This window comes from Ochlerotatus camptorhynchus, unplaced genomic scaffold (assembly GCF_037179485.1).
Source record: "Ochlerotatus camptorhynchus isolate MF236.1 unplaced genomic scaffold, CSIRO-AGI_Acam_v1.1 ptg000165l, whole genome shotgun sequence".
NCBI classification, from domain to species: Eukaryota; Metazoa; Arthropoda; class Insecta; order Diptera; family Culicidae; genus Ochlerotatus; species Ochlerotatus camptorhynchus.
In genome coordinates, this window is record NW_027040655.1 from 1,068,673 (window position 1) to 1,085,321 (window position 16,649).

Below are 16,649 nucleotides of genomic sequence, written 5' to 3' on the forward strand. Positions count from 1 at the left end.
TTAGGGTTCATTTTTAGGATAGCTAAAAACTTCACTGATATCTACTGTCTAAAATCTCTCTATTGTTCGCTTGTTCGATCGACGCTTGAGTATTGTTCAGCGGTTTGGAACCCAAACTACAACAACGGTGCCGAGAGAATTGAATCTGTTCAACTTCGCTTTCTTCGTTTTGCGTTGCGTAGATTGCCTTGGAACGATCCGTTTCGATTACCAAGTTAAGAAAGCCGTTGTCAACTTATCGACCTAGAACTTCTCCGGGCTAGAAGAGACACAAACAGAGCCCTAACCGTGGCCGATATCCTACAAGGAAGGACAGATTGTGAGGCTATCCTGAGGCAAATCGACCTGAATGTTCAACCCCGACCGCTTCGTAATAAGACTAAGACTGCCTCTACGTCGCACAAATTATGGAGCGTACGGTGCGATTTGCGGACTGCAGAGAACATCCAACAGAGTTGCATCTGTTTTCGACTTTCATCTCTCCCGTGATGCGCTTCGTCGAAAGTTTTCTTCTGTTTTTCGCCGGCAGGATTTAAGATATTGACTATAAGATATACGTTTTTTAATGTTTTTTTATGTTATGACCATGCTTGAATGTATTTTTTTTTACCATTGTTGATAAGGTTTAAATCATTGGGGCTTCATCCAGCCTGTTGATGTAAAATAACAATAAACAATAAACTATTCCTATCCTTTTCATCGTCTTACAGATGTGAGGTTGCGTGAACTTGAACTTTTTCGCGGCGTACCGCTGACTTATAGAATCTTTTTTGTTGAACGTTTTGTGTCGTTTCGCCGAATGGGTCATTTCGCCGAATGGGCCATTTCAACGAATGGGTAAATTTCGTCGATTTTCACAAATGTTTGTTTTTGGCTTATGTTGGCCATCATGTTGCTCTAATTACTTCTCTATGCGTCGTAAAAAAAACAGCTTGAAACCAAAACACGTGGAACGGTGTGGATACAGTGTGCTAGGGTGTGAAAATTCAGTAAATTTGCACCTTTCTTTAGGATGCTGACCTGCTTTATATATGATAACGAAGATACTAAAACGGTCTAACAAGGTATTGTTAATTTGGTTTTCTGGATGAATACGATATTCAGAAACACTTGTATTTTTGTCCTGCAGTCTATGGCCTAAGAGAGCGAGACTCCCCAAGTAACAATTTCCAGTTGAAGAAACGCTTTCGTTTTGATTTTGTTCAGCTGCATGTTGAATAATAATTGCACAATGTGTTCACCACAACTTTTATAAAACCCTTGTTTACACTGGTTTGGAGAACCTATACAACTGCAACACAAAGGTGTTGTCTAACGTATTCAGTCAAACGTTTACCCAAAATCAATTTCTTGTTGAAGAAACGCTTCCATTGTGATTTTATTCAACTGCATGCTGAATAATAACTGTACAATTTGTTTATTACAACTTCTGTAAAACTCTTGTTTACACTGGTTTGGAGAACCAGTTCAACTACAGCATTATATGTATACGCGGTATAGGAGTAGAAGCAACTTTTATACAACGTTTATAGATACATATTTAAACTCAAGCTTTATTGTTTTGGTGAAAGCTCTAATACAACGTTTGTAGACACATCCTAACAGCTTCTTCGAAATGTATTAGAGATTGAACCTAAGAGGCGTTTGTTACACTCTTTTATGACTCCTAAATAATCACTATACAGCAAGCGGTGAAAAGCGTTTATAGCACTTTTTAATGACTCCTTAATAACCGTTGCGTAAGTACTCACAATATTCACAGATTAAAATTAGTTTAAAAATTGTCGTGGTACGCCAAAATAATTGCTTGTACAGTTTTTATTAATTTAATTTATTTGTGCACATTGAAAAAATATATAATTATGCCATAATTCACATTCTGTGATCATGGAGGAAGTAGTAACAAGCATCTGCTAATCTTTGATTGATATTCTTTCAATTAATCTCTCTAATCATTAATTGAGAGAATTTATCTAGAAATGTTATCGTTGATTATATGATATATGTCTTAAATTAATGTTTGCATTTATTAATAACACCTATATATAATTTACCTCTACTCCACCGAGGGTTTCTTGAAGCAAGATTCGAACTCATGATCCCGGATTGCCAGCCGCTTCTGTTTCCATCTGCTCTATTCTTGAATACATATTTTGATCATATTAGAGAAGTATATGAAGCTCATCTTGAGTGACTTCTCTTGCAGTCGAATAATCATTGCCTTATGGTCATATAAACGTGCCTATCACTTGTGCTATTTTTAGCAACAAAATTGTGGTTGGTGATTGGTCGAACGTAAACAATCATTTAAGAGTGTTCCAAGCAGCTTTTGAAGCGTTTAACCAAAAAAGCAATACAACTACATTCTTGTACAACTTTGGAAGCTATTATTCAACGTTTGATCAACTCAGGTGTTTTATAAGAGCTTACAATGGTTTGTTTTGATGCGTTTATTCCACGTACCATATAGCTCTTGTCAATCGGTTTAACTAAGGTGCTATAAAAGTTATCGTAGGTCTTATAAAGCATATAGGTAAACCGAACGTAAACAATCATTTAAGAGTGCTCCAAGCAGTTTATGAAGCGTTTAACCAAAAAGGCAATACAACTACATTCTTGTACAACTCTGGAAGCTATTATTCAACGTTTGATCAACTCAGGTGTTTTATAAGAGCTCTCAATTGTTTGTTGGGTCTGCTCGCATCGTTTATTTACGTGCTTGCTTTTATGCATACGCTTTTGAGTTATGCACAATGTAACTATTCGATCGCTACAATAAAAGCTTCTCCGTTAAGAGGGGCTTACACTACACCCTGAAAACAGAAAATGCCTGCCAGTCTGCATAGTGCTCTTTTGTCTTGCGGATCTATTTGCTTTTTGCTGAAGGAAGTGTTACTACTACCTAAAGCTACAACAATTTTAATCACCACCTTTCAGTGCTCAACCTGTAAAATTTCTACCTTGTTCAGCGCTTATTTCTCTTCGATCCTTGTTTGGACCCTACCCGAGGTAATCTTTCTTGGATATCGATTTGGAAAATTCCTCTTCGATCCTTCAGATTCTTATAGTAATCTGCTTGGAAGTCGATTTGGATAAAAATTTACTGCCACCATGGAGCCTAAGCGCAAAAAAAAAAAGGGCAAACTCTTGATCCCCCTTCTGATGAAATTAATTTGAGCAATCAATTTTATTTTCTCACGGATGATGAGCATGATCCATCATCCAAGAAAAATTCTAGTAAACTTTCCCGGCTTAATGCCAAGAAGGAAAAGATTCCCCCTATTGTGATAACCACTTTCGATTTCCATGCTCTTCGCATGTAACTTTTGAACTTCGTGAAGGTTAAGTTTTCACTACAAGGACGTCGGGGTGAATGCCGTGTATTGGCTGTAACCTTGGACGGATTTAAATGTCTTCTCAAGTATCCTTAGATACTTGAGAAGCAGCACAAATCTTTTACTTACGACACCAAAACTGAACGTGTGTTCAAGGTTGTCATGAAAGGACTGCCCAGTGGTGAATCCCTGGATCAGATCAAAGATGAACTGGCAAAATTACTTGGAGTTGTGCCACTCCAAGTAATCAAAATGAAAATGAAATCCCGTCCTGGCGATTCGCGCAACGGGATTTCTAATGATTTTTATTTAGTTCACTTCAAGTCTAGTGAACTAAACAACCTTAAGGCCATGGAAAAAGCTTGCCTTATGCTCCATGTCCGAGTGAAGTGGGAACACTTCAGGAAGACTGGAGGAAATTTCCAAAACCTCTCCCAGTGCCGTAACTGCCAGGGTTGGGGTCACGGAACTAAAAATTGCTACATTCCAGCTAAATGCATGAATTGTGGTGATTCCTCTCACGCAAAGGACGACTGTTCTGTGAAGGAAGATCCTAAGAAATTTAAATGTTCAAATTGTGGTGAAAACCACAAATCCAATTTTTGGTAATGTATGACTCGCAAAGAGATCCTACAATCTCGTTCTAAGCGACAGGTAGGAAACGCTCCACGTTCCCGTCCAGGTACAAATTCCTCTGCTGTTAACAACGGTCAACAAGGAACAAATTCTACATTCGTACCCGTAGGTACAAATATCACCCCTGCTTCAAATTTTTCATCCATACCTACTCCCCTCGCTGCTAACAATGTTCAGTGAAAAAATGGAGCCTATGCTGCTATAGCAGCGGGTAGAAATCAAAATACTAACCAACGTAATTCTAACGGAAATTGATTTTTGAAGTGCTTAAATCTAACTCCATGTTTGATGCTATTCAAACTGGAGTAAAATATGCAAACAATATTGTCATGACTTTGGAATTCAGTAATGGATTTTAAAGCATTTAATATTTTAAATTGGAATGCTCGATCTCTTAAAGATAAAGAAGACGAGCTATTTAAGTTTTTGAGACTTCATAACGTGCATATTGCCGTTATAACTGAAACGTTACTTAAACCTGACCATAAGGTTAGGAGGGACGCAAATTATTTCATTTATAGAAATGATCGTCTTTATGGAGCCTGTGGTGGTGTTACCATCATTGCTCATAGACGAATCAAACATAGAATTCTTTCTTCATTTGAAACTTGTGGACAACTTACGTTTATAGCTGCCTATTTGCCATTCCAATGCGTAGGCCACTTCGGTTCTGATCACTTTCCAGTAGCTTTTGAAATATCCCAAGAAATAGTTTCTAATCCCAACAGCTCTACTTTCAATTACCATAGAGCTGATTGAGAGCAATATCAAACATTTATGGAATTTAACTTCGATCCAAACATTCCTTTGCAAACCAAAGATGAAATTAATTATGCTCTTGAATCTCTGACTACTTCTATAGGTGAAGCAAGAGCTGCCTCAGTACCAAAATGCGAGGTTAAATTCGATTCAATTATAATAGACAACGATCTTCAGCTCCTGATCCGTCTCAAAAATGTCAGTAGGGGACAATATCAAAGAACACGTGATCCTACCATGAAAGTTATCTGGCGGAATTTGCAAAAAAAATTAAAAAGCGATTCTCTGCCCTGAGGAACAAAACTTTTGAAAATAATGTTTCTAAATTAGACCCGAGTTCCAAACCCTTTAGGAAACTCACAAAAACTTTGATAAAACCTCAAAAGCCTATTCCAGCGCTTAAAGAAGGTGGTAAAATTTTGATCAAAATTTGGAAAAAGCTCAGAAACTTGCTAAGCAATTCAAGAGTTCCCATAATTTCAGTCTGGGTCTTACTAGTCCTATTGAGAATCAGGTTGCTCGGGATTATCTGAATATTTTCTCTCGGGATAATATTTTTGATGGTTCCTGGGGGACTGTTGTGGACGATGTAAGATCTATAACTAAAAAGTTTCATAATATGAAAGCTCCAGGTGATGATGGAATGTTGTATATCCTCATCAAAAAACTCCCAGTGAGTACCTTGTCTTTCTTGGTAAAATTATTTAACAGATGTTTCCATTTGGCATACTTTCCTGATAAATGGAAAAATGCAAAAGTTGTTCCAATTTTGAAGCCGGATAAAAATCCAGCTGAAGCTTCTAGCTACCGTCCAATAAGTTTGCTTTCTTCAATAAGTAAACTTTTTGAAAAGATAATTTTAAATAAAATGATGCTTCACATCAATACGAACTCAATTTTTTCAGATGAGCAGTTTGGATTTCGCCATGGGCATTCAACTACTCATGAACTCTTAAGAGTTACTAATTTAATTCGTTCAAACAAATCTGAAGGCTACTCAACTGGAGTTGCTCTTCTAGACATAGAAAAAGCATTCGACAGTGATTGGCATGAAGGTTTGATTGCTAAATTTAAAAAGTTTAATTTTCCACTCTATATTATGAAATTTGATTATTTAACTGATAGAACTCTGCAGGTAAATTATCAACATTCTAAATCTAATCGACTACCTGTTAGAGCAGGAGTTCCTCAGGGTAGCATTCTTGGGCCTATATTGTATAACATTTTCATTTCGGACCTCCCTGATTTGCCTCAGGGTTGCCACAAATCTTTGTTCGCTGATGACACAGGCATTTCCGTCAAAGGAAGAAGTCTTCGTGTTATGTGCAGCAGACTGCAGAAAAGTTTAGATATTTTCTCTTCTTATTTACAAAAATGGAAGATTTCTCCCAACGCTTCCAAAACTCAATTTATAATATTTCCACATAAGCCTAGAGTTTTCTTTTTGAAACCTAGTAGTAGTCACATAGTAACTATGATCGGAATTCCAATTTCCTGGTCAAACCAAGTGAAATATCTTGGATTAATACTTGACCAAAAATAAACTTTTAAAGATCACATTGAGGGCATTCAAGCCAAATGTAACAAATATATTAAATGTTTGTATACTCTTATAAACAGGAAATCCAAACTTTGCCTGACGAATAAACTTCTAATATTTAAAGAAGTTTTAGGCCGGCCATGCTTTACGCTGTGCCAATATGGTCTAGTTGTTGCACTACCAGGAAAAAAGCACTTCAAAGGATTCAGAACAAAGTTCTGAAGATGATTTTGAAGTTGCCTCCCTGGTACAGTACTACCGAAGCACATAGAATTTCGAATGTTGAGACTTTAGAACAAATGTCCAACAAAATAATTAATAATTTCAGGCAAAAATCGTGGCAATTCTCAATTGCAACGATTAATTCCCTGTATACTTAGATAAGATTTAGTTTTAGTTTTTAGTTTTAAGATATCAATTGTTATACTGACATGCAGGTTTTAAAAATCTGTTTAAAATACTGAATTTCCAAGGCAGGAACAATATAGAAACACTTAGATATATATCATAACAATTGAGGCTGGTAAGTTACTGTAGTAACTGGAGCACCTAGGTTAAAATGAAATGCAATTTATTTTGAATTTGGAACAAATAAAGAGTTAAAAAAAAGTAAATGCCTGCCGAAGCCGCTATTTACCAAACCTGATAAAGTACAAATTTAGCGTCCATCGTTGGGTACCGCATTAAAGGCACGGCATACCGAAGAGCATCGGATCGAGTTTTTTTGGTTTTAAAATTTCTTGGGTAAAGTTATTAGAGTGGTTCAAAATATCGATTCTGCTCTACCAAGCTAAATCGATTTCAAATCAGGTTCTCGAAAATCTCCCAACATTTGGGCTCATTTGGATGCGAACTCATACTACACTGGCCCTTTAAAGTTCATATGGGAATTACTATGGGAAAAGTGAACTTGATGTTCTCATCATTCTAACCCTCGCTGTTATGATCTACGGAAAAGTTTTCTGTCTGTACCGTGTGAATTTTTCTCAGCTAGAGCAAAAAATCTAGGCTACTATGTGTGATAAGTGCAAGATGCAGTGTTGCCCTGAAAACAGTCGATTAATCATGTCATAAATTTATCGGTTTCGAAATCAATTAATAATTAATTACCTTGAAGTGTAACCAAAAAGCGGTCCTCAGTAAAGTTCTAGCTGCTAAAATTTCGCATATGAGCAAGCTTTTCCGTAAAATATTATGGCGAAGTTCTATCACGTTGCGAACGTAAAGTTCACTTTTCCCATAGTAATTCACATATAAACAGTATGAGTTCACATCCAAATACACTCAAATTTTGGGAGAATGACCAGGACCTGATTTAGAATCAATTAAAATGGTGGAGCAAAACCGTTGTTTTGAACCACCCTAATAGTTATAGAACACAAGAAAACACAAATTTTCCCACAATCTCCGCAAACAACTTTCCCAAAACATTCAAATTCACACAAACCCTCACTCATCCAATCCCTTCGGCAGTAAATCACGTTCTAGACAGATAAATTGTCCCATTCGTGCAAGTGCAGTCGGTTGAACCATGCGAAAGATTAAATTCACCTACTTTCCCTCGATCGCATTTCTTCGAAAGCCACGGCTTTCGACGGATTCAAGTGACATTCTGACTGCATGAAGTAAATATAATTGTGCAAAATGAAAGCACCGAAACGTTGCACTTACAAATTTATACCGATAGGGTGCTGCTCCATTTGGCCTGAGGTGCTTTTCGATAGTGGTCGGTGTTATTTATAAGGCGAATATAAGGAATGCATTCAATTATTGCTGATTGCATCTGAAACTGAACTACCCCCAAAAATGCAAATCGTGCGTTTGGTTTGAAATGCTCAAAAATTCCACGTTTTGAAGAGCGATGAGAAATAGTGCTAGTTGGACGCTAGCGATGCAGCACCCTACCAATTCTTCGCTATGACGGCAATTCTTCGCTATGACGAGCAGCCACTTCCACCGCCTCCGCCAACCGACGGCCACTGGGCCATCACGTCCGATCGTGTCGTGCGAAAATGTGTGTGATAATAAATTAAATTTATTTATGCATACCATTTTGCAGCTCGCTCGAAATTCAAGGGCAGTGACTGTCTGGCTGTCTGGCCTTTTTCAAATCAGCATAAACTGCGACGGGAAGCATTTAGCACGCCGGCTCGGCCGCCCGTGGAACCGACTGAGCATAAACGCGCTCGGCGATGCACAATCCCATAATCACACTGACTGCAACCAAATATACCATATCGTACGAAGGATCCATCATTTTTTCGATAGTTATTAATCATTGCAAAATACAGACATTCATACAACGAAACGGAAAATGTGGATAGTCGTTCACCCCCCTAATGCTTTGTTGGTGTAGGCTAATATGAATGTAACACCCAAAGCAACAGTATCTGCTTCTTCCATCGATGGCAAAAAATTAGCTGTCATGGTGATTTCACCATGTCAAAAGAGTAGGTCCAATTACACTAATAACCTGGTTCCTCGCTCACATGCACATTGTCGTTGAATGTGATTGATCCCCATCAGTCGGTTGATATCATTTTTATTAATAATCAACCAAATTGGCTTCAAACGAGTTCGGTTCGAATGGCAACATGAAACCGCACAGAGTTTGTTTACTTTGCAGGTTGTATCGGCAAAATTAAATGCCGAGAATTCTTTAAATTTCTTCAAAACCTGATCCACCTGCACTTGATCGGTGTTGTCGCTCCCCTATACCAACAGGCACACGGTAAAGAGGCGTTGCGTTAGCAGAGCTTTATCAATGCTGCTAGGCTCTGCACGGACGATCAGACCGATTCAATTTCATCAAAAATGGATTTATTCAAAAGTATGATGAATATTACGGTTTTTTTTTTCAGGACAAACTTCTCAAATCAATAGAGGTTTCACTCAGTCTATTAGTATGCTCCTAGGCTGAGTAATATTTTTAGTCGAATCGGCTCATTTTTTGAGTCGGTCTGATCGACCGTGTGACTACATTCCAATGGAACTTCGCTAGTGATAATAATAATAATAATAATTGTCGAACTAGCTTACGAGCATGAAGGTGCTTAATTGATGCCCGTGTGTAGGTTTATGTACAAGCACTAGGGATGCCAAACATTTTAATTTTCTAACTAAGCCATGTAAGCGAATTGGAAAACAATCTCCGAATATAAGTTGTAACGGCTCTCGAAAGTTTATATCTTTTAGCACATGTGGTGCTCCAATTGTGAATCCATTTTTAAAATATATGGTATTATCCTATGACTTACGACCAAGGGTTTCAATACCATCAGGTGGTTCCGGTATTGAAATTTGATACCGGTAAAATACCTGTGAAATACGGGTATTCTTAAATGTTATTTAGCACACACACTTGTTGAGAAAACCAGGGTTAAATTCACAAAAGTACGAATGTTTACGAAAAATTTAGGATGCCTGGTCAAGCTGGATTTCTACTCCAACCTTTTAAGTTAAGCTTAGATTTGATATAATGAATTCTTCTGAATTAATACATAGCTTGTTAGCACAAAATACGAGTTAAAATTCAAAAAAGTACGTATTTTATCAACATTTAGTTTGTCGGTTCCGTCAAGTTTGATTTCTGCTCTACCCTTTGAAAGTTGAGGTTAGATTTTGTAGCATGCACCTTACTAAAAACATACAAGATGGTAGATTTTAGCACTCACAATTGTTGAGACAATTAGGTTTCAATTAACAAAATTACGTATTTTCATGACTATTTGTTTTGCCTGTTCCGCCGAGATGGATTTGGGCTCCACCCTCCACTAGGGTCAGATTTTATTGAATAGACCTTGCTGAACCCATACGTGATGATGGATTTTTTTTTTCGATTTCACTATCAGTATATGATGTTAGACTTTTATTGTTGGACTTTAATTATTGATAACATCTGGTTTTTTCCCACAAACGTACGAATTTGCATGATAATATTGATTACCAGTACTGCCAAGACGTATTTAGGCTCCATCATTTGAAAGCTAGGATTGGATTTTATTAAATAGACCTTGCTGAATACATACGTGATGATAGTTTTTTGTTTGTCCACACCCGAACTTGTTGAACAATTCAGATTTAAATTCACAAAAGCACGTATTTTTATGAAAAATTAATTTGGCCCCCTTCCAATACGTATTTTAACAACGTCCTTTGCAAATTAGGGTTGGATTTTTAGGAATTGAGCTATGGCCTATGGATTCAATACGTGATGGTTGATTTTTTTTAAAGAACTCACAACTGTTGAGAAAATCAGGCTTAAATTCACAAAGGTACGTATTTTCTTGAAAATGTCGAATGCCTTTTCTGTCAAGCTGAATTTTTGCTTCACCCTTTGAAAGTTGAGCTTAGATTTTATAGAATGCACCTTACTAAAGACATACATGATGGTAGATTTTAGCATTTACAATTGTTAAGACAAGATTTCAATTCACAAAAGTACGTATTTTCATGAAAATTTGGTTGACCTGTTCTGCCAAGATGGATTTGAGCCCAACCCTTCACTAAGGTCAGATTGTATTGAATAGACCTTGCTGAATCCATACGTGATGATGAATTTTTTTTTCAGTACGCACACTTGTTGAACAAATCGGGTTTAAATTCACAAACGCACGTATTTTCATAAAAAAATTGTATGTTTTTTTCTGCCAAGATTGGCTCTTCCTTTTGAAATTTAGGGTCGGATTTTATTGAAAAGACCTTACTGAATTCATACGTGAAGGGTTTTTTTTCTGGAGCTCTTAAAAATGAACTGCCTAGAATCGGTCATCCAAGGAAGTGGATTTGGATTGGAAACGTTACCGCGAGTGTTCGGAAGAAGACAAGTTTTGTGAAGTTAACCATTCAGAATGTTATCCGTTGATTTAAGTGTGGAATAGTTCCAAAATCACAACTCGAAAGTGTTGCAAACGAAAGCCACAATGAAGTATCTACTACTTCTGGTAGTGGGAGTTTTCCTGTTTGCATGAATCTCCACCGTTCGGGCGGACGAACTGGTCCTGCCAGTGGTTGAAATGAATCTTGGTGCCTCAAAGGAAGCGTCCCGCACCGATGCCGAAGCAGAACAACGCGAGGAGGAAGCCATCAAACTGGACGGTCTGAATGTGGCCTTCCAGGGGGAGGTCAACCGAATGATAAAGCTGATCATTAACTTGCTGTACCGCATCAAGCAGATCTTCTTGCGTGAGTTGATTTCCAATGCCTCGTTGCGCATACGATTAGATTCGATTGCTATTGCTCACCGATCCTGGCGTTCTGGACACAAACAGTAACCTGTAGATAGAGACCAAGGCTGACAAGACCGGCAATCATCGACACCGGAATCGGTATGACAAAGCAGGAGCTGATTAACAATGTGGGTACCATTGCCAAGTCCGGTACCACCGATTTCCTTTCGAAGATGCAGGAGACCAAGACCGAGAAACAAGATGTCAACGATATTATTAGACAATTCGGTGTAGGCTTTTATTCAGGACTTCTTGGTTGCTGATCGTGTTGTGGTTCGCAAATTTCGTTGCATCTGAAGGACGATTCCTGGAGGAAGACACTGCCAAGCAGCTGATTAAAAAAGGTATTCGCAGTTCATCAACTTCCCGATCTACGTGTGGACTAGCAAGGAAGTCGAAGAGGATGTCCCAGTTAAGTGAGACGTCACTGAGAAACCCGAGAAGAAGGACGAGGACCAAACCGAGGAAGAAGCCGAAGAGGAAAAACCCAAGACCAAGAAGATCAAGAAGACCGTTTGGGACTGGGAGGCTATGAACGATAGCAAACCAATTAGGACGCGCAAACCGAATGATGTGACCAATGATGAGTACACCGAGTTCTACAAGAGCTTGACCAAGAATACTTCGAAACCACTAACGCACACTCACTTCGTCGCCAAAGGTGAAGCGACCTTCAAATCTTTGCTGTTGATCCCGAAGGTGCAGCCATCGGAGAGTTTCAACAAATAGGGAACCAAATCGGTCATCATCAAACTGTTCTTCCGACGGGTGTTCATTACCCTTGAAACTCTCCAGTAGCATAAGCTAATCAAGGTCATCAAGAAGAAACTCGTCCGAAAGGCACTAGACATGATCAAGAAGCTCGACAAAGAAACGTACGAAAAGTTGTGGAAGGAATTCTCCACCAACATCAAGCTCGGAATCATGGAAGACCCAAGCAACCGTTCGCGTCTGGCCAAGCTGCTGCGATTCTAGTCGTCGGACATCCCAAAGGGATATACCAACCTGTCCGATTAAGTTTCCCGCATGAAGCCCAAGCAGGAACACATCTATTTCATTGCTGGTGCTAGCCGTACTGAATTGAGAAGACTCCATTTACCGAACGTCTGCTATCGCGTTGATGAATACTCTATCTCCGCTCTGCCCGAACTCGATGGCAAGAAGTTCCAAAACATTGCCAAGGAATTTTTCGTCCTGAACGAATCGGAAGAATCCAAGGCCCATTTCAATTAATTGAAGACCGAATTCGAGCCTCTGCTGAATTGGTTGAGCGATGTTGCTCTGAAGGAACAAATCGCCAAGGCTCTGGTCTCGGCACGTGTTTTCAACTCCCTATGTGCCATGGTTGCGTCCATATTCGGCTGGACCGGTAATTTAGAACGTCTTGCTTTGGCCAACGCTCACCAGAAAACCGATGATCCGCAACGTCAGTACTATCTCAACCAGCGCAAAATCCTCGAAATTAACCCTCGCCACGCACTTAGGCGTGAGCTGTTTCGCTGTGTTGATGTTCAACACCGCCACTCTCCGGTCTGAATTCCATCTATCGGAAATTGCAGACTTTTCCTACAGGATCGAGCGAATGATGCGTCAGACGTTGGGTGTCTCACAGGATGAACAACCGGAACCACGCCGCTAGCACGCCTCTAGTGTTGGAAATTGAAAATCTTTGACAGTGGTTTGTTTATACTTCAATAGAGAACAACTGGTGCAAGTTTGATCAAAGTAGTCGATCGCGTTCAGAAATAACGTCAAATGGAACTCAAAAGAAGAAAAAAATATTGTGCACAAACACCTGGAAAATCCGGAGTGGTCCGGTTCCAAGCTGGCTAAAGTGCTGAAGATGCCGAAAACAACAATTTGTCGAGTACTCAAAACCTACAAGGAAACCCTGAGTGTGGAAAGGAATCAGCGAACCTACGAAAAAACTGGAACCAGGGATCGTCAGCTGCGCAGCAAGGTTTTGTGGAGCGTTAAAGTTAACCCCGGTCTTTCGATCCGAGATGTGGCCAGATGGTACAACGCCAACATTCAAACGGTGTGGAACATCCTTGCCAGGGAAGGATACAAGTCGTACGTACAAAGTCAGTAAACATCCGAACCGGCACATGAAGCAGCATTCCGTGGCCAAAAATCGTGCAAGACTCTTGTCAGACCGTGTGTTGACGAAACACAAGGGCTGCACTTTGATCGATGACGAAACATTCGTCAAACTCGATTTTAAGCAGCTTCCCGATCAAAAGTTTTACATCGTGACTCGACGTGGGGATTTGCCGGGAAGATTCAAGTTCGTGTTTGTCGACAAGTTCGCGAAGAACGCGATTTGCAGTTGTGGCCTGAAAACGGAACCATTCGTCACATCCTCGACGATGACATCCCAAGTTTACATCGAAGAATGCCTGAAAAAGCGTGTATTGCCGTTCATCCGTAAGCATAGGGTTATCTTTTGGGTCGATTTGGCCAGCTGCCACTACTCCAAGGTGGTTATGGAGTGGTATGCTGCCAACAAGATCGATTTTGTCCCCAAGCTAATGAATCCTTCGAAGTGCCCGGAATTTCGACCAATCGTAAAATACTGAGCAATTCTAAAGCAGCAACTTCGACGAAACGGTGGGGCAGTCAAGGAAATCCAGCAAATGCGGGCAAAATGGAAGAAATGCGCTGATTCAGTATCCGTTTTCACTAAGCGGGCGCTGATGGTCTCCATCAAGAGGAAGGTTCGCAATTTCGTTCGAACTGGAGAAATGTAACCATCTACTGCTGGAACTTTGAGGTTTTAATAAAAGTACTATAAAGCAACCATTAATGAACTTTTTAAACTTATTGAATCACGAATTCCAGGTCTTAACAGAGAAAGGACTGATTTTAAGTCGATAAGCCACTTGTCATTTCAAATTAGTCGTGGAAAGGAGCATATTGCCGGTGCCTAAGGTGTAGTGGTAAGCGTGACTGCTTTCTCACCCCAATGGGTCTGAGGTTGGGCATAAAAATCTCTATCGTTGGTCCCGGCCCATGTGTGTTGAATGGGTGCGATATCTTACCGGTGTGGAAGCTGTCTTTCTGCACATTCGATTGCCGTCAATGGATGGTAATCGATGTCCGTCGGGGATTGGCTCTACGTTAAACAAAGGAATGAAGGAGCATATTTTTGCTGTTCCATTTTGTCAGTTAAGACGTCCGTACGTTTATAGTGGTTCGTAACTAATTTGCATTTCGTAATAGCCGAAAGACAGTGTTCCGTGTCTTCATACCGGGAGCGTTAAAAATGGTTCGATTTGACAGTTAGAAATTGGTTCGGTTTTGGGATCCGTCTCCGCATCACCCAGGTTAAAATACACTTTTTAAACGGTTATTTATGTTGAATCGAAAACGATGCAACTTATGGAACTAAATCCAATCACATTATCCGTTTTGAGTCGTAGCTAATCAAATAGCAGACTTAAAAAAGATCACATTTTTTTGTATGTACACAATTTTTTTATGCATATTTCAATTTTCAAAAATGTGCATATAGACCCTAGCATGCTAATATTAGGACTGGCACCCTAATCCAAACGTTTAGAATTATTTAAGCATGTGAAAAATCAAAATCTTTGTAGGTTTCATTCGAATCCACAAGTATATGCTACCCTCCAGTTTTATTCATAACCACAAAATATGAGCCAGCACAAATAATGGTAAAGATTGATATAGGTTGGGGCCTCCCTTAGTTCAGTCGGTAAAAGCTGGGTTCGATTCCCGGTTCAGTCTATTTTTCGGGTTGGAAAATTTCTCAACTTCCCTGGGCATAGAGTATTGTTATTGCCACACAATTATACTAATGCAAAAATGGAACAGGCATCGAAAGCTCTCAATTGATAGCTGTGGAAGTACGTCTAGTAGAACACTAAGTTGAGAGCTAGCAATAAGCTAATATCAAGGGGTTGTTAACTCTACACAGTGTGCCAAATTAAAACTTGGGCACATCCGGGCGCTGTCATTGGTGCTGTTTGGCACCCAAGGTTACAATTTTTATGATCTTTAAAGTTACTAGTAACACTGAACTTTCTCTGCGCCTGCGCAGTGTGCCGCAATACAATCCAATTTTTACAAACCACAACCGTGAATCTCTATCAAGTCCCGCTAGTGATTCTCCAAAATCGACTCCCGTGACCGGAGGAAAGTACATTCCACGAGCGATTCTGATCAACCTTCAGCCGAGAACTATGGATTCGGTCCGAGCGGGACCATTTGGACAGTTGTTCCGACCGGATAACTTCGTTTCCGGACAATCCGGTGCTGATAACAACTGGGTCAAACGATACTACACCAAGGGCTCGACCAAGGGTGCCGAACTGGTGGATTCTGGATGATGTCCGTAAGGAATCAGAGGGTTGTTGCCTGCAAGGCTTTCAGCTTACGCGGTCGCTTGGCGGTAAATTTTAAATCTTTTGTAACGTTGGCGGAAATCAGTAGCAAAAATACCTTCCTCTCCACAGGCATGGGCACGCTACTGATCTCGAAGATTCGAGAAGAATACCCGGATCGCATCATGAACCCGTTCTCCGTCGTTCCATCGCACAAAGTCTCTCCCACCGTCGTAGAGTCATACAACGGTACGCTAAGTGTATATCAGCTAGTGGAAAACACGACATTTGCTTCCGAACATTGAAGCTCACCACCCCTTCCTATGGCGATTTGAATCATCTAGTCTCGGTTACGATGTCTGGCAATCAACCCCTTCATAATCCACATCCTTCAGAGATCGTTCATTGCTCGCATTTTTTTCCGTCCTCAAAAACTTCCAGAAATCACCCAACCAACGCTCAATATAATTCAACACCTTGAATTTCACCTTCACCACGCTTAGCATCTCTTCCACTTGTAGACGGAACAGATTCGAGCGGTAGAAATTTTCCGTTTCCTTCAAACGATTGTTTTCGTCTACCGTCGGCGGTTTGTACAGCTGCTTCATGGCTTTGATCTTCCGTTGGTATTCTTCGTCTGTTCGTCGCTTGGAATGGCTTTGCGCTAAGCGCCTTTCGATTCTGAAGATCCGACAGTCGTGACTAGCACAAAGCGTCCACCACTTTCTTGACCGCTGTCGCTTTCCGGCTCCGGCCGCCCAAAATCGTCGTCGTCAATTGAGTTCTCAAGTTTCGAAAAACAAAA

At 39.9% G+C, this 16,649-nt stretch overlaps 2 pseudogenes; both read left to right on the forward strand.

Annotated features, from left to right (window-relative positions):
* Positions 1–11,036: 11,036 nt before the first annotated feature.
* LOC135701480 (endoplasmin-like) lies at positions 11,037–12,569 on the forward strand (annotated as a pseudogene).
* A 772-nt stretch (positions 12,570–13,341) lies between these two features.
* LOC135701515 (tubulin beta-1 chain-like) lies at positions 13,342–16,312 on the forward strand (annotated as a pseudogene).
* Positions 16,313–16,649: the final 337 nt, after the last annotated feature.